This window comes from Abramis brama (genome assembly GCF_963993115.1).
Source record: "Abramis brama genome assembly, chromosome: 13".
Lineage (NCBI taxonomy): Eukaryota > Metazoa > Chordata > Actinopteri > Cypriniformes > Leuciscidae > Abramis > Abramis brama.
This window is the reverse complement of record NC_139975.1, coordinates 13214499-13233526: the sequence shown is the minus strand read 5'-3', so window position 1 is coordinate 13233526 and position 19028 is coordinate 13214499.

Genomic DNA, 19028 nt, shown 5'->3' with positions numbered 1-19028 from the left:
AGAAGACTAACATTAAAGCCTTGTTATGAAGAACTGATCCCCTGTACTCCTGCTTTGAGCCTGTCCCATTACAGAGAAAATAAATTATTGGTTAATCTATTGCTTCACTGATTAGTTGATTGACTGATGCTGTCATTACATTTTGATTTAGGCTGCAAGTGTGATGACTGCGAAAAACAGGACAAGCAAAAGCACTGAAAATTAAAAGAATAAAACGATTGTTGCAAATGTGCTGTCATGTAACTGATTTTTTCATAAATAATGATTGAACACATGTAGAATGTGTTAAATGAACTGTAGGCTTATCTTTTATTCCTGGGTAATAATGGTAATTACTGGTTGTCCAAAATCTGAGGTGCAATAAGCCCCTGCATACACCACAAAGACAACATTTAGAAAGGATTACAATGTATTAGCATTGCAAATTTTGCAGCCCAATTCAAACACTAAATATATTTTGGAATTTGGGGCAATGTAGTCTATATTAAAACTACTCCCATCTGTCTTGAAGCTCTTGGATCTCTTGTCAGACTGGTTATATTATTGAAACCAAGCTCAAAACTGAGTTCTTAATCCAGTTTATCAAAAGCAGGCTGCTCTTAAAGCTTGCCTTCATGAAATCAAGCATAGATGTTCACCAGTGGCAGCTGGTGTTTCTCTAGAGTGGGGAAGCAGAGATGTCACTTATCAATGGCAAAATGTGTACTCAGATCTATTTCAGATCTGCAGTGTTGCTCCTAAAAGAACTTTATCAAACTGCTACTAAACAGAGAATTATTGATGGAAATGGCAACAGGCACGAAACAAGATTATGAATGCTGCACTAAATGTTACACCAGACTTCAAAAAAATGCATCTCAGAACTCATAATGTATTCGTACATTGTAAAAAATTTCCCTCCCATGTAAAGCTTGTTCAGTCATCACAGAGAAGTCACTTAGAGAATAATCTAGTGTGTGTGTGTATGTGTGTGTTTGTGTGTGTGAGAGAGTGATTGTGTGATATAGGATTCATTTTGGAACGAAACAAGCAATGTTTTACTTTATGAGTAAATCATTGAATCATTCATTCAAACTATTTGTTCAGAAACACAGACTCATTTTGGAATCATAGCTGTGCTTTTATACAGTGGTTAAAATTTGATTTGGCAGGTGGGGGAACCCTCAAATTTTGTGTAGGTGCAACAGGGAAAAATGACTCACCGTGGGACAACATATTGAGTATTGTGGTATAGCAATCATTTTTGGGACAAGAGTGTCACTATGGCACCAAGTATCACAATACTTATTTACTTGATATTTTAATGGTTTTATTTCGGTCCATCTACATCTACACTGATATGATGATGATACTATGTTAAAATACACAACCTTGTTTTTCACAATGTAATTTTAAACATAAAAATGGCTGAAGACAACAGAAATAAATCACAACCACAATTATGTAAATTTGACATTAGCCTACTCCACCTTTGACTTTTAACTCCACTACATCCACTTGCTCTGGCTAGAACAGCAATTGTCAGGGGCGGACTGGCACTGTAGCCACACCAGCCCACATTACTGGATTAATGCAGGACTTTGTCTGCAAGAGTGAACCGGCGTAGATGCACTCAAATCAGATGGAGAACCGTGACTGAGAACATAACGTCGGGAAGAGTGTTTGTGAAAGTGTTTGTGATATTACGTTTTGATTTGATGCGGAAGGACTCCTTCAGAAGGAGCACCAGGCTGGCTGCAATCTGATGGTGCACGCAGCATTTTTTTATTTTTAAATTTTTTTACTATAGTCTATCATTGATATTAATTAATCTATTTTTTTCACACATCAGAAATACAATTCTTACTAGTAAATCCTTTATTTTCAATATCAAGAATTTAATTGTCGCTAGTCGAAATATCTATTCTTGATATCAACAATTGAATTGCTACTAGTAACAATGTACATTTTTTATATCAATAATTCGATTTTCATAATTCGAGATGTTGGTGTCCGTGCTGGAGTCGTTGGTGTCCGTTCCAGAGACGTTGGTTTCCGTGCCGGAAACGGTGGTGTGGTGTCAGTGCCGGAGACGGTGGTGTGGTGTCCATGCCGGATACGGTGGTGTCCGTGGTATCCGTGCCAGAGTCGTTCGTGTCCGTGCCGAAAACATTGGTGTCCGTGCCGGAAATGGTGGTGTCCGTGCCGAAAACATTGGTGTCCGTGCCGGAGATGGTGGTGTCCGTGCCGTGTAGATGTGTAATAAGTGGGATAATGTACATCCAGCAGGTTGTTCAGGGTGATGCAAGTCCCGATCACTCTATTGGGGTTTATTCTGCAATAACAACCAGCTGGATATACATTATCCCTTACTTAATGCACTGTTACCTAACATGAACATTTTTATTAACTAACATTGACAAAAGTTAATTAATGCTGTAAAAATATATTGCTCATTGTAAGTTTATGTTAGTTAATGCATTAACTAATGCTACTAAATGAGACCTTATTGTAACGTAACCAATTATTTATCTAAATATATATTATTACAACATAAAAATAACAAACAAAATATACAAGAAACATATCAATTTAAATATAGTATTGTAAAATGTAAAACACCAAACAGGCTTCACTTGTTCAAATGAAGTAGTTATTTGGGTGACCCTTCTGAAATGTTCATAATAGCAGTTTTGGATAGTTAATTTTGTCAACCAAAGTAGTTTTTTTCTGGATGATGCATTCTACGTACTATGTTCAGTACTTTGAAAGAGTATATTGTAGATTCTCCTGTACTGAAGTGCATTGTTTGACTCTGTGTTCTTTTGGTCCAACGCCACTGAATATCTTGGAGCAGGGCCCACCGAAAGTCTGCTTCCAGCTGCAGCAGAGAGACAGGAGGTAGACTAAAACCTCAGCCTCTGATCATACAAAACACATTGCCCTGCCATTTCCTATTTATCTATAACTCTATCAGACTTCAGGGTGCACACACACACACACCTTAAAGGAAGGGGAAGACTTCATTACACTTATGAGAAAGAGCAAGGCAGCAAATCTAATTCGCTTCTGAAGGAACGCAGTGTTATTGCTTTTCTATATTCACTCTATTTCAGTTCTCTGTCGCTTGTGCACATTATTTGAGCGCTCACCTAGGGAGTCATTTGAAGCGGACGAAAATAAATCCCTGATATAGTTAAGCATTATGAGAGTTTAATGTTCTAACATGTCTGGGCACTAATAGAATAGGTTCCTCACTTTCATTGATGGAAGCCATTTTATTTTGGGACTGAAAATAGAACACAGGGGATAAAGAGAACGATTGTAAGATACACTTACATTTGTTCAGTTGTTTTTTGCTTCAGGCAAAAGTAAGTAGCTTTGGACCGAAGCGGCGGGTACAACTGGTGAAATCTGGTGCAGATGGCAAAAGTCACACACTGTCATAGAGCTGAGTAGAAACCACAGAGCTAATTAGACTGTTATTTAAATAGTAACTTTACAGAATGCTTAGTGCAAAGATAATACAGAAATAGATGCCATGGAGGTGTATCTGAGAGATATGAGAGCAGTAGAAAAATGCAACAAAATTAGTTGTATATTGAATTATGCACTCTGAAAATATAGATGGGCATATGTTGTGTTATGCATATGCTGGTGTCCCTATAGGATAAATGAAAATAATATGCTAAAAAAAAACCTCGACTGACAAGCAAGCAAGCTGGTTGAAGATCAGCATCGCCAATAAGCAGCAGCATAAGCTTTGAAAGGAATATGAATTGTAATGTTAGTCTAAGCAGGGATGCATACCATAATAGATGCATTACTAATTTCAGTCAAAATCAGCTAAATCAGAGCTTCTCTGCCTGTTTTGCATAATGACACAGATTGTATATCGTACATCAAGTGGTGACAAACACAGCACCAGACGTAACTTATATTTAATTTTGTCAGGGTCATAATTCTCTTAGGTGGTATAGTTGCTGTTTTTTTATTAGCTAATTTAGCATTAGAAAATTAAATAGAAAGAAATAATAATAAAAATTACAAAAGCTAAAAACAAATTTACTAAAACGTAAACCAAAAAATTAAAATGAAAGCTGAACATATAAAATGAAAGCTATAGTTCAAAATATTAATAAATACTATTATAGTATAAAAAAAAGTACTAAAATAACACTGGTCACGACCCACCAGTTGAGATCTGCCGGACTAAATGACTACATTAGCAAAATTTGGATGCATTCAAATTGGTTAAACAACCAGATTACCTAACTTTGCACTTCATATAAGCATATGAAACCTGTTATAACTCTATACAGAAGTTGATGATTGACAGCACACCTCCACATACACTTGCAGTGAGGGCTTTATCTGGCCTTGATCTTATTACCTGCAGGCCTCCTCTCTTTGACCTAACCCCTCTTCCTTCACTTCACTCAGCGCGTGACGGGACAGCTAGCCTGTCAATCAATCACACGCCACACTGACAGGAAGTCTAATGATTCTCGAGCCTTAAACAGACACTGACCCTCACATCTCCCTGGGTTTTACACAACCAGCATCAGAGAGGTTTCTTCTATTTTCGACTTTAATCCAACCCACTTCAATCAGCATGCAGACACCGTAGTTCCTCAAAATCACAGACTACAAAAGTGCGGGCAGTTGTAATGAGCCCAGGATTCTAATAAGCATAGTGAGGCACCAAGGCAATTCCTGCTCCGAATTTCTTATCTCTACTCTTCTCTCATTCCCTCTGTTTGCTTTTCTCCATTGTTTGTGATGCGGCAACAATTAGGCAAGTTTTCTTCACATCTTAAGGATAGCCAGTATGTGATTACAGCCTCTCGTTCACTGAAAACAGCAAAACAGCAAAGCAATGACACACATACTGTATGGATGATTCCACAACATCCGACTATTTTACTCTATTCTGATTGCAGGAGGATAAAAAATAACCCATGTTTAGAGAGAGAGAGAGAGAGAGAGAGAGAGAGAGAAAGAGAGAGAGAGAATACTTATACATTCTATCTACATGGTTAAAGCTCCTTTCTAGGAGCAATCATGTTGAAAAACAGCACATAAACAAGACATGCTGGAAAGAACCAAAGCAAAAAGCAGAATAAGATATTGTTTAGTCGTTTGCCTGAACAGTAAAAAACACATGACATTTGATCCAATCCATATCCATATTGTAGAATTCGATTTTTTAAATGCATTTCATTCTGAGCAGACAATCTGGCTGCATGATTAATCGAAATCAAATTTGCATTTCGACCCCTATTTAAAGCTGCAGTCCGTAACTTTTTTTGTGCTCAAAATTTACAATATTTATATAATAAGCGAGTACATCATGAATCCATTTTCCAAACCGTGTTTTTTTCTTATCCTGAATCACTACGGTACACCTATAATAAGTGTTTATATCCGGACTATTTTGAATGGTTCGGATCGGCACGGCTGCGGAGTAGCCCAGTACTTGCATGACTCGTCATGCGTCATGTTCTTCTGCATGACGCATGCAGTTCTGTTTATTAACCGCTAGAGCGGCAAAAGTTACGGACTGCAGCTTAAATAAATAAACAAATCCGCTGCGTTTCAGAGTGAAGTGAAAAAAAAGAAAGAAATTAAGACAGCCATAAATGTTAGTATTGTAATTCTACAGTTGCACTGTAAAATAAAATAATTATTATATTGTTTTCTTTAAATTTTACAGTCAGTATTGCAATTGTAAGATTTCTTATTGTGTAATATTTCTATAATAATAATAATAATAATAATAATAATAATAATAATAATAATAATGTTTTATAGTCATATTGATACATAGTTTTTGACCAAAAAGTGCAGCCCTACAAGCAAACCTAGAGTTTTAATTAATTCATTAATTCAGTTATTCATTCATTGCAAATACCATTTTTATCAGAAAAATCGCAGTTAGATTTTGGTCATGGTTTCGATTCCTAGGGAATAAATGAACCGATGAAATGTATACATTGAATGCAATGTACTAGTGTTGGGTCCGAGTCCACCTTTGTCGAGTCCGAGTCGAGTCCAAGTCCTTAACAATCGAGTCCGAGTTCAAGTCCGAGTCCAAAGAGGGCCGAATCGGACTTGAATCCGTGTCCTTAACATCCGAGCCCGAGTCAAGTCTGGCCGAGGACACAAAGATTTGAATTATTTGAAACTGACCTTTCACAAAGACCCGCCCCTCTTAGTTACTGTTGCTACGTCCGACAAGCCATTCCGCTCTCACTCCACATGTTCTCACACAGTGAATATATTGCGTAGCAAAGAGGACACTGACAATCTACCTATTGTACATCTTTCAGAATCTGCAAGGTAATGCTCAAGCATGCAACACGATGCATTAAGAGCCAGGGGTAAACTTTTGAGCAAGATGATGTTTAAATTTTTCTTATTTTGTTTTACATGCTAATATCTTATTTAGCCTCTGAAGAGCAGGACTAAATTAATTAATGAATTTTTACAAAGCAAGAACAATTTACACCAATGATCCAGTTCAAAAGTTTACACCCCCTGGCTCTTAACGGATGCTTCCTTCTTGAGCATCACTAAATGTTTGCAGGGTTTGTAATAGTTGTGTATGAGTCCCTCAGTTGTCACCAGTGTGAAAAGATGGATCTCACAATCATAGTCACTGCTGGTAAGGAGTCAAATATGCAGAAAATGCTGAAAAAGCAAATATTGTGCAGGAGCTGGAGGATTTTTCCTCATGAACAACCATTAAATAAAGGGCAGTATTAAATAGAAACAATGTTTTTATGATCCTTTTGATTCTTATAAAAAATATATATATATATATATTTTGGAGATTCTGCAAAGTGTATGTAAACTTATGAATAAAGTGTAAATGTAACAAAAATCATAACATTATTAGACGCCAAAATGTTGCTTATCACATTCTCATGTTTACATCGCGTCTAGACTTTGTTGTTTATGAGGGGATTTGCGAAAGGATAAAGCTAGTGCTGATTCTGAACATACATTTTGAGCGAATTCTCCGCATGGTGATGCATATCTCCTCTGATAGCCTATGCCACTGTGTTCATGCGCTTAATATACATGTCTGTGATTGGCTACAATGCTCAACGCTAAAACGGCACAAGTGGTTTCGTTTCGTTTTTGAATAATATTGTGTCCTCCAGTGCCCGGACTCAACTGTACTCGAAAATATATCTGAGTCTAAAATGTCAGAGTCCGTGTCAAGTCCGAATACAAATTCATCTGAGTGCGTGACAAGTCCGAATTCATTCAAATATTGGACTCGAGTTCGAGTAGGCTACCCCAACTCTACAATGTAGCCTACAGTAAGGCACTTTGGATAAAGGTGTACACAAATACATAAATGTACAGTTTTGGGTGTAATTCGGAATGTGATGTGTACAAAAAACACTATATTGATTGCAACTTGTATTAATTTACAAAATTATAAACTAGCTTAATATACAAACTTTTCACTTGATCTGTTCACACATAGCAAACTATGTGCCATTCATTATAAGTTCCAAGCAATTTGAGCAATAGGAATAGTGATACTTGCCTTACACAATCAATAATGAATATTACATCAACGCATGAATCTCATCAGCCAAATCTAAAGAAACTTAGCTGAAGTTTGGGACAAGCTAACTTGGATCTAACCTCAGGAATGATGAAAATAAACTTCTCAAAATAAAGTTTTGTAAGAGATTATAAAGCGACATGCGAGAGCTCTAGACTGCAGGCAATTTAATATCTCATCACCAAAGCCAGACTGCAAACAAGAAACCCATGTCGTTACTGATCCGAAATGGAATAATAAGGCAAAGCCTGACAGTCAGATGAGTGTTATGAGGAGGTGATCTGTTGTTATGTGTGTACGTGTTTGTGCACGTGGACGTGCATGTGTGAAGTTCCATCTGCACAGATTTGGTTTCGCCTAAGAATTGATGCATCTCTGATAACACACACATGGGGACGTGGGATGTTGGCGACAGGATGGTGGCGCCATATCGACCCTGCAGTCTCATCTCTCACAATGTCCACACAACCTTAGGAAAACCCTCAAGCAGCGTTTGCTTCTGATAAAAATCAGGCGATGGTAAAGAATTGCTCTCCAGTACATCGGAAAATGGATTCCATATCTGCAAGTCTGCAAATCACAATATTGGAAAACACCACTGTGGCATAAAGTCCTCCTCATTCTTTCACTCACACCATCCTGTCTTCTTGTGTCTCAGCACTTGCAATGCTAAAGGTGCAGGTACTAAAAATTACCCTAACGCTACCCCTTCAATAAAATTAATATTCACCGGAGAGTTTCATAATTAAAATACTTTAAAAACTAAAGAAAAACAAACAGAATGACCAATGGCATCTGCTGATCAATGTAACACGATATGTATGCCTCATTACTAGGTGGCAATAGTGAAGCCAAAAAAAAATCAACGAAAGTGAAGAAGGAGAGCAGTACTAGTGACTTTATAAAAGCATAAAAGTATTAATAAATAGAACAATAAATTCATTGTTAAGAAAAAAATACATATATAATTGTTTTGGTTGTTCTTGTCTTCTTGATAGCGTAAGTAATGTTTATTTATTTAACCTGAAAATGTGTAAAGATTAAGTGAAACTGGAACAAAAAAAAAAACTAACAAAAAAAAACAGTGAGGACTTTCAGAAGAGCACTGCACACCACTGTACTGGTGCCTGCTGGGGATAACATCATTATTTATTTACACCTGATTTTAAAATCCATTTTGAGTGATCTGATAGCAAGTGGTCAGCGCTAAAGTGTTTTCTGATCAAATCCAAACCACGTTCAGAGATAGTCGGAAATGTGACAACATGTAAACGCTAATGTGTCCTGATGCTTCCAGGATAACAGTAAAGGACCACCCTCTCACCTGTCAATCAATCACAGCGCAAAAAAACTAAGAGTTTAAAACTCTGTGCCAGTTACATGTGGCTTTCAACAAAAATAAATGTCTATCTGAAAAATAAAACTAAAACTATTAAGTTAAATTAAATGTAGTCAGGTCACCTTTATTTATATAGCGCTTTTTACAATACAGATTGTTTCAAAGTAGCTTTACAGTGATAACAGGAAAATACTGCAACAAAGTTTGTTTCTGCTATACAGCAAAGTGAACATGATGGCAACACCCTTCCACCCCATGTGTGGAAAAAGTTTACCTTTAATTTGATCGGGATTCTGTGGACAACAAAATAGATGCCTTAATTTGCCTTCAGATAACAACACTTTATGTGGAGAACAGGGAGGGTTATCAACACAAAGTGACCACCCCAATCACAGGAACTCCTTTGTTCTCCCTCATTCTTATCCACAAGTGTGAATGATCATAAATTCCTTTTGCTCATGGGTGAAGTCACAAGCGAAGGACAGATCTTCACAGACTTAACAGCAAATTCTATTACACGAAATGGGCACAAAATGGAGCAGATCCTCTACACTTAATCAGTGCTGGTTTGTGACATAACAACGTGTACAAATTCACCTATTAAGTGAATGCATGGGTGAACGTTCAACATTACATAGACATTACATGTTTGGACTTGTTGCCTAGGTTAATCTGGAATTGGTTTGAAAATTAATTATGCATAGGAAAATCCTGTGAACTTTAAGCTATGCACATTACCCTGACACCAGAGGGGGCCATACTGTGGCTAACACTGTCAACACCAGCCAATCACAATGCTGGATCGGAAAGGTTGCAATTTGCAAATACCTCTTTCTCAGAAAGGATTAAAAAGTTCTCTTTGAGACAAAGAAGTTGTAACTTTAGTTTTTGTTGTTGTAAAATTATATCTCTGAAGCCCTAAAAGAGAAACAAAAGGAAGTTCTGCAAGAAAGAAATTTTGGGGCTTTCTGCACCAAGAACCTTCTCTTCTGGAATCCTCTGTTTGCGTGTTCCAGATTATCCGGATATTCTGCACAAACTTCAGAACGTTCACCTTTAAGGCTTCTTGCATGTTCCAGACAAAAACCTTGTGCTCAAGGAGTTTAGAATTTTCTAATTTGCATTAGATCTCACATAACGGATGTCAGTTAAGAACAAATCATCTAAATCTGTTTAATTCAGATTATGGTTTTTTACCTTATTAATGCAGAGAAACGACAATTTTTCTTTCAATATGATTGTAACTGCATAGTAAAATTCAACTCAATCAGTTGCATTTATCAATATAATGCACTTTCGCTTTCGTTCAGTCACTCCGAGTTACGTCAGTGACTGACGAATGGGATTTCGCTTCGAGTATTACAAAACGAGCCAATGGCAAGGAAATGCCATGGGTCTGCGGAATTTGCATAGCGTAACTCCGCCCCACCTCGTGGGAATATAAGGAAGTATGCTTTCAACATGCAGTTATGTTTCTGCTTCGGAGCCAAGAGGTCCTTTTCACTCCTGTAAGCCTGTTTCTGAGTGTCTTCTTTGAGATTCTTCGAGACGAGCAGCTCTCCAGTCTGTGTTGGTGTGACGGCGTTATCCAGCGAGTTTCACATTCCTGCTTGCTGATCTGTGCAGTGGTCTGCAACAGCGTGTGTGTTTGTTCCTGGGCGCATCAGCACAGCTGCTGAGCTTCCTCTCACAAAACAGCTTGCACGTGGCATGTCTTTTTAAAGATGTCTTGCCCGTGCACTTCTGGGTGTGGTCGTTCCGTTTTACCATCTGATGGTTTTACCATCGCGGTGCTGCGGTCAAGACTCCGTGACCTCACTAGAGGTAGAGTCCCCTCCACGAGAGGCGATACTTTGGCTGGTGGCCAAGGTGACCTGAGGGTTGCGGTGTGGAACAACGTGCCGACGATGCTTCCTCGGGCCACACCCCCCTCTTGTGCACCGCAACCCATGAGTCTTCCGAGTGCGATCGCGAGTTCCTCGTGTCTCATTCGGGGCTCCAGACGATGAAACAATATCGATCGCCACATCGCAAGGTGGGCTGGAGTCTTCCAAGGATGAAGATTCGGCTGTGCTGCCGCCTTTGGGTGTAAGGTAAGGACTTTGGGTTACCAGCAGCAAGGTCGACCATGTCCCCTTGAGGTTCGGGCGCACTCCACTCAGAGTGTGGCCTCCTCTTGGGCTTTAGCGCATGGTGCCTCGCTAACAGACATCTGCAGAGCTGCAGGCTGGGCGACACCTAACACATTCGTGAGATTCTACAATCTCAGAGTAGAGCCAGTGTCCTCTCGTGTACTCGCTTCAAGTAGCTTGTAACTAGGATCTGCTCAGGTGTCTTCGCTTGCTCGCCATTCCACTCCTCGGACTGGATACATGCAATATTCTCTGGGAAGCCCTGAGCTCCTCCAGCACTGTTACGTCAAAGCCAGAGTTATGCTTGTGGCAGCTTTCGTGTTGGCTAGGTGCCTCCATGTGCATGGTTCCCCCCTTGGGCGACCCCCACATGTGTATTTCCACTGTAAGCCTCTTTGAGCATGTGTCTTTCCCTTGGCAAGCCACCTTGCCACCCCTGGGGTTGAAAGATTCCACCCTGCGGGCTGTATACCCCAGTGTTCTCCATATGCAGCCCGGTCGCGGGTCATATGTGTATTCTGTAAGTCCTCCCTTCGGGCAGGCATTGTGTTGCATATTTTCACTGAGATATGCTTCCCAGTGTATCTTGGTATTCCTGTGTTAAGTAGGAGTCCTTCATCCGTGCTAGTCTCACGACAGGGAGCTCAGACTTACGCAGGGCACTGGAAGACAGCCGAGGTGGCGTGATTAGACTGGGAACCCCATTCGTCTGTCACTGACGTAACTCGGAGTGACTGAACGAAAGAGAACGTCTCGGTTACGTACTGTATGTAACTCTCGTTCCCTGAGGAGGGAACAGAGACGTTACATCTCCCTGCCACTTCCGCTGTACCGCTGGAACCGCCTGAGTTCAGTCTCGGCTCCTCAGCAGGTAACATAACTGCATGTTGCCAGTGTACTTCCTTATATACCCACGAGGTAGGGCGAAGTTACGCTATGCAAGACCCATGGCAGACCATTCCGCAGGCCCATGGCATTTCCTTGCCATTGGCTTGTTTTGTAATACTCAAAGTTGATAGGCTTTTTTAAGCGAAACCCCATTCGTCAGTCACTGACGTAACGTCTCCTTTCCCTCCTCAGGGAGGAGACGTTAACCACTCATGGCATTCATTTGGTAGTTGTTAGTTACTCTTGTCTATCTTTTTGTTAATAAAACAAGCTGTTCTCCATAAAATGTGCAGCGCACAGATACACGTTGGGGTTACAATGTTCAGTGACAGTGTTTGAAATACATTTTCACCACTCTAAGATCGTCAGCATTAGGAAGCTCAAACAAATGAGTTTTGGAAACGTTGTGGAAAAAACAGTGTCTCTTTGACATATCGACAACACTGTCTTCAAGGTTTTTTTTTTTTCTCCATTAGGTCACCTGCTGGAGTTTCAGGTCACCATTAGGTCACTTGATGGAGTTTTTCGGTTCCTTGCCACTGTTGCCTTTGGCTTGCTCAGTTGGGGATATTTTGGGGATATTTAATTTAATTTTATCAATCAATACATTCCACTAGAAACAAACCTTGTTGTATTATTTTAATTTAATACTGTGAAGCTGCTTTGATACAATCTGTATTGTGAAAAGCGCTATACAAATATACTTGACTTGACTTGACTTGTCTTCTCTAACGCAGCTCAGCCAGGCTGAGCCACCTTTTTTCAGCCACCCTTTTTTGTTTTGCGTATTCGGTGAGTGGAGATTATTTAAATGAGGAACATTATGACTTCATAAAGCCTGAAAACATCGCGTTGTAGTCCAAACTAGCTGTTCATTGTAGTTCTTGGAAACGGGATTCTGTTAAATATAATATCTCCCTTTGGAGTGGACTTTGAGCTTTGTAACCTTGCAGATCTTTTTTATGCTCAAACAGCAACATTATACACTAACTGAAGTTGAAAAAGTGGAAATGCATAATAGGAGCCCTTTAAAATTCTAACTATTTAAAATGTATTTCTTATTACCTCTCGCTCTCTCCTCTCTCAGCAATAACCAAAGATATCTACGGCAAAACTCAATTGTTACATCCTTTTCTTTGTTTTTTTTTTTTTTGTATGTGCTTTGAGGAGTAAATGCAGAAAATATACAAGTCAAGATATAAATATATAACATTTTTTATTCCTGATACCTTAACCGATCTCCATTCGATTAGTGCCCCAGCAACCAGTTGTATAAATACGTGTTTACAGTGAAACAGTGTCTCTAATGGCTGCTGTTCACATTGATCTCTCAATTCCAGATGCATGCAGGCAAAATGCCTTTTAGCTTCAGAGCTGTTTTTTGATGCACTAAAATGGCAGTAAAAAGGGAAGTGAATTACACTGATTCTCCGAACAGGAAACAACATAAAGAAGAGAGAGAGGAGCCCTGTGCAGGTCCGCCATTGTTTTAAATGTAGAAAGCATGTGGTCTAAACACATGAGCGAATGATGTGTTAGACAGAAAGTGTTCCCCCTGACCAAAGCTTTTGTGCTTTCATTTAAACAAGGGATGCACCGGTTTCGGACTCGGGCCCCATACTGCCCTTGTGTACTGTGTGTACAGTGTACAGTGTACAGTGTTTGTGTCCAGACAAAGAAACATTGACAGAGCAAAAATAGAGCATAATCGAGAGAGGATGTCTATGAAGTAAATGCACCTAATTAACAGAACATTAAAGGGTTAGTTCACCCTAAATTCTCCCCTGCTGGAGGAGCTCTAAATATTCACTATGCTATTATATGAAAGATAAAACATGATAGAGCAATAGAATGAACAGTGAAAGTAACAGAAGTTCTTACAATAGATTTGAACAGGCATAATTAGACGTGAAAAGGAAACAACTATTTGCTTAACATTAAGCCAACTAATTTAATTCATATGATTTTGGTTTCTCTAACCAATATTTAAAAAAAATTACAAATGCAATGGATATACAGGTATTGGTACTCGGTATCGGCAAGAACCAAAAAATTAAAGTATCGGTATCGGACTCATTCTGAAAAAAGTGGTAATGGTGTATCTGTAATATGAACAGAAGCATGAAGCAGGATACTCACTCGCTCGCTCCTGTTTTCTCCTTTCCCTGGCTCTCTCTTGCTTTCCATCTCAGGAAAATGAACCGTATCTCACTCAAACACACAGCAGACAGCCACAGACGAGGTGTGATAGTTTGCTTTGTCAGACAGCATGAAAGACCCGGACCCCCGTCCCCTTCTGCCCTCAATCCCATCTGAGCTCTATTGTAGTTTGTGTTTTGGAAGTCTAATGATAGAGAAAGAGAGAGAGGGAGAGGAAAAAAGAGTGGAAAAAATGCACTAGATTATTTGTGACAGCGATGATGATGATGATGATGGGGTGACAGTGACAAGGAAGATGGCATCAATATCAGTGCATCAGTCCCTCAGTCTATGTGAAACACAGAAATGTCAAATAAGATACTGTTTGTGCACACCATGATGCTGAAATTACTTTCCTCTGCTAGACTAAAAGGACTATTTACTATCTCAGCACACTTCAAATGAAGGAACACCATTATCACCTTTTCTGGAACTATTATAAGGATAATAAAGTTAAGCATCACATACTAAATGGGCTAATCACAGAACAATCACCAATGGCTGCATTGAAAAACATTACATTTTGTGCTTCATTCCCTTCAATTCATAAACATATGTGCTCAAGAAAGAAGAAATGTGAGCACATGCAAAGAAATTTAGCAAGTTAAGTGAACTCTGACATTTGAATTTTCATAGTCAAAGGACATTTAACCAGCAGAAGATATAAGCGTCACAGATTGCATTCTTGGCAAAATACATAAAGTAGATTAACTTCAATGATGTGCAGTGTTGCAGTAAAGTGGAGTAGATGTGTTTTAAAGGTACACTATGTAACTTCTTTTTTTTTTTAAATTAAGAAAATTTAAATAATCAATTAGTCAATTCAATTGTCAATTCATCTTCAATCCTCTTCCAAAATGTGTTTTTGTCTTTCCCTGATTCACTTTGGTAAGCCCGTTATAAGTATTTATATTTTAGACCTAGTGGGATAGTTTTCGTGAAATTGCGTCACTCGCCTGTGCGTGTCTTGTCATATCCGTAAATAGAGAAAATTTGCTCCGACTACTTTGACGTGTGTATGTTGTGAACTATTTGTTAAGCAAATAGTTGTTTCCTTCAGTTATTTTCACCTCTAATTATGCACAACAAGCGAGAAAGGTTGACACGGAACATGATAAATCTCAAACCTCCAGGGAATCACCCATTTTTAATAAAACTCAAGAGTAGAGTCTGCTGGCAAACAGAGAAATGCGACAAGAGCTAGTAATACAATCAGAATCAACATTGGCTTGGCTCTTTGGAGATGGCGAGAACTGAGGGATTTTAAATGTTGTAAAAGCGACATAGATGGAACATGTTTTGTACTCAACAGCCGATAAGGTATTTTATTGAACAGATAAATTACCATATGTAGCTCTCAGAGTTCATTGTAAAGCATTATCTACTATGAAGGGTCATTTCATTATGTGTTGTTGTATAGTGCTGTGCTGGAATCATTTTCAAGGACGTATTGTGTCTATTAATGGGTATATATACAGTAACGTCTTCAGTTAGTCAGCTTGAGATCCTTTCCATCTAAACTGGTTATATATCTTAAGCCTAGTAGTGAATGTTTCATGAGCAGTAGGATGATCTCTCTCTCTCTCTATTATGTTATAAAAAATAACAATCATACAGAGCCGAAGCACCACCAAAACAATGTTCTTCAGCAAAATGCTTGCAAATGTTTTAACCACTAGAGGGCCAAAAGTTACAGTGTATCTTTTACATTTTTATTTGTTCTTTGTGATTTATTATTCATTAAAACAGAAACCCTGCAGTGCGATATCATATCACGTGGCCGATATCTGTTGCAGTCTCCGAACATAGGGTTTTTGCATGACAAACTAACAACTGACAACTATGATGCTGAATAGAATGACTTGAATGATCTGCTTCAACAGTTTTCTGCTTTCCATATATGGGCTGCCCTGTGAAAGTTCAAAATGATTGACCGGCAGAAAGTGTATCTGACTGGCTAAACAAAGAATCATGTATTTATTTATTTTTGATTATATTGTTAGATCTGTGACATAATATTATGGCGTAAAAAAAAAAATTCTAAACAATACTACAGTTTTTTTTATTTTTTTTTATAATGCATAAGATCATAAATATGTTGGCTGTGACCAAAGATTGTACAGTATGTATCTACTGGGAAAATTCAATTATTTATCTGAAAAGTATATTCTGAGCACTAGAGTCAGTAATGGATGATTCATCGAACCAGAAGCCGAAACCAGAAAACTAAAGCTGACCTTTCACACTTCATCACATGTGACTGATATTACAGAGAAAGGTGCAGAATTCATGATGCCCTATAAAGCAGAACCCAACATAGTCATGGACGAACAAAGGGACTCCTACGGTGGGAGGTATAGAAAGGCACTGGTGTTTGTGAGGCAGGGGAAATTTAAAGTAAAACAGAGCCGGAGTCGAGTGAAGTTCAAAAGCAGGTATGCGGCTTGTCGCTTGGTCACGACAGTCCGTATGGCATCAGGGATTGGCTCATGTTCTTCTGGATCAGCTTTGAATTCTCCCTCTGTGACCTCATCAAAAGGGCAGGTGTCACAGATACATCCAGACTCATACACACACAGTCATTGTACAGATGCACTTGTGAGCGTGTGATGTATGTTGTTTGTGTGAATGGCGTTTGATGTATGTGGATTTATAAGGGAGTGTGTACATGTGGGTGTGTTTGAGTAACACTTACTGGTTGATATGCAGCTCACATTCAGGGTTTCTCTCACAGCCCAGCCAAGCAAATGACTTAGAAGAGCCACTTCAGTGCAGGGCTAAAAGCATAGTGAATTTGTGCATGTGAACGTCTCAGTCCTGTTGAAAAGACCAGCATAGACCAGGTTTATGTAGAAAAGACCAGCATAGACCAGGTATATGTTTAAACAGACAATGCAAAAAGTAAATTCAGATTTATCCAACATCTGAGCTACTGTAATATAAGGACAGACACAGCTATGACATAACAAACTATGAATATGCTAATAACCTACTAATATGCTAATATTAATCCTGATATTCTTCGGTTGATTATTAAATTCTAAGAATTGGAATTTTCAAATAGTCACGACGCATAATGTGCTCACCGTGTTCATAAACACCAACATCTGTCCCACGGCTGTGCTAAGCTTTAAATAGCTGTGAAATAGCTTGCTATTTGGGGAGCTCCACTTAGCAATTATGCTGAGTGCCAGTCATCTGACAGTTCTTTAATGTGAAGACTTTGTTACCATACTAACACACAATGTCATGAGTGCTACAGTGATGTTAAAATCAAATCCAAAGCATAAGGATAACGAAGGATAGTGCATTTTTCAATTTAAGCTTTAGATTTGAAAAGAGATATCTAAATCTCAAATCTTCTGACTAATGAGCTGAGTTCAACAGCATCCAAGTCATAAATGAAAACTCATATTGTTGAATTAATAACTGCCTTCAATTCATAGATGTTACATTTGCCTTTATTTTAACAGAGCAGAGAGGAAAGTGCATTCATTGAAATAGGCATGAACATGCCTCTTCAGAAGCCATGAATTTGCATATTCACATCTCATTTCAAAAGCTACTGTCTCTTCCTTGCATTTGGAGCATTGTTCTGACAGTATTAGTTTTCTAAATTACATTTGAGTTACAATTATTAACATTGTGATTTTACTGATTAGGAAGGTATTGAAAGATTAGAGGATTTTTCAGAGACTTCTTAATGTTACATCTTAATGCCGCATCTTTATGCCAGTAGATGGCGACAAGAGACTGTCTTTATGAATGAGTTATGATTCGTTCATTCAACGGATTAACTCAAAACTACTTCATGAACTAATTGCTTGGAGACATGTAATGGTTTATCAGCTTTTGTTTAGTTTGTCAGTGGTGGAGTAAAATTCAATACAGCGATATTCGGAACATCATCACTATGCATGTGATATTCCTATTGCTTAATCATACATCAGATGGGATGCCAGCAGAACTGGAACAACCAACTGTTATTTTACACAGAAAAATGTCAGCAAAAGGTGAAAATAATAGGATTTTTTTTATTTATTTTTTTTAAAGAGGACCACCAAACTAATGTAATTTGTTTATGCTTAATTCAGATGGGATACAATTATAGACACAACTGTGTCTTTAACTAACCTTCTCATAGCTAACTAGTTGAATCTGAATGGGGCTTTAGTGGATGCCATCACCATTCCTTGCAGTGCAGCTACAGCGTCTTTAGTTACAATATTAAATACGCACCGATGAGCAAAAACATATAATAATAACAGTGATTACAGTGACATAATTAAACATAAAACATAATTACGGTGGCCGTAATAATAACATTACGGCCACCTGCCTAATTTGCTGTTTGTCCTCTGCGTCCTGCCAAAAGAGTGCCGACCCATGAGGCATGGACTCTACAAGACCCATAAAGATGTCCTGTGGTATCTTGCACCAAGACGTTACAGTAGATCCTTCAAGTCATGTAGGTTGCGAGGTGGAGCTGCCGTGGATTGAACTTGTTGGTCCAGCACATCTCACAGACGCCCAATTGGATTGAGATGTGTGGAATTTGGAGGCCAGGGCAACACTTTCAACTCTTCATCATGTTCGTCAAACCATTTCTAAATGTGTGCAGTGTGGCAGGAAGCATAATCCTGCTAAAAGAGGCCACTTCACAAGGCTACACCATTGTCATGAAGGGGTACATCTGGTCTGCAACAATGTTTAGGTAGGTGGCACGTGTCAAATTTATGTCCACGTGAATGGCTGGACATTGCACACACTCCTTCACTGGCTTGTCGTCGTCTCACAGTGCATCCTGGTGACATCACTTCCCCAGGTAAATAGAGCACACATACATGGCCATCCATGTGATGTGAAAGAAAACAGAACTCATCAGACCAAGCTACCTTCTTCCACT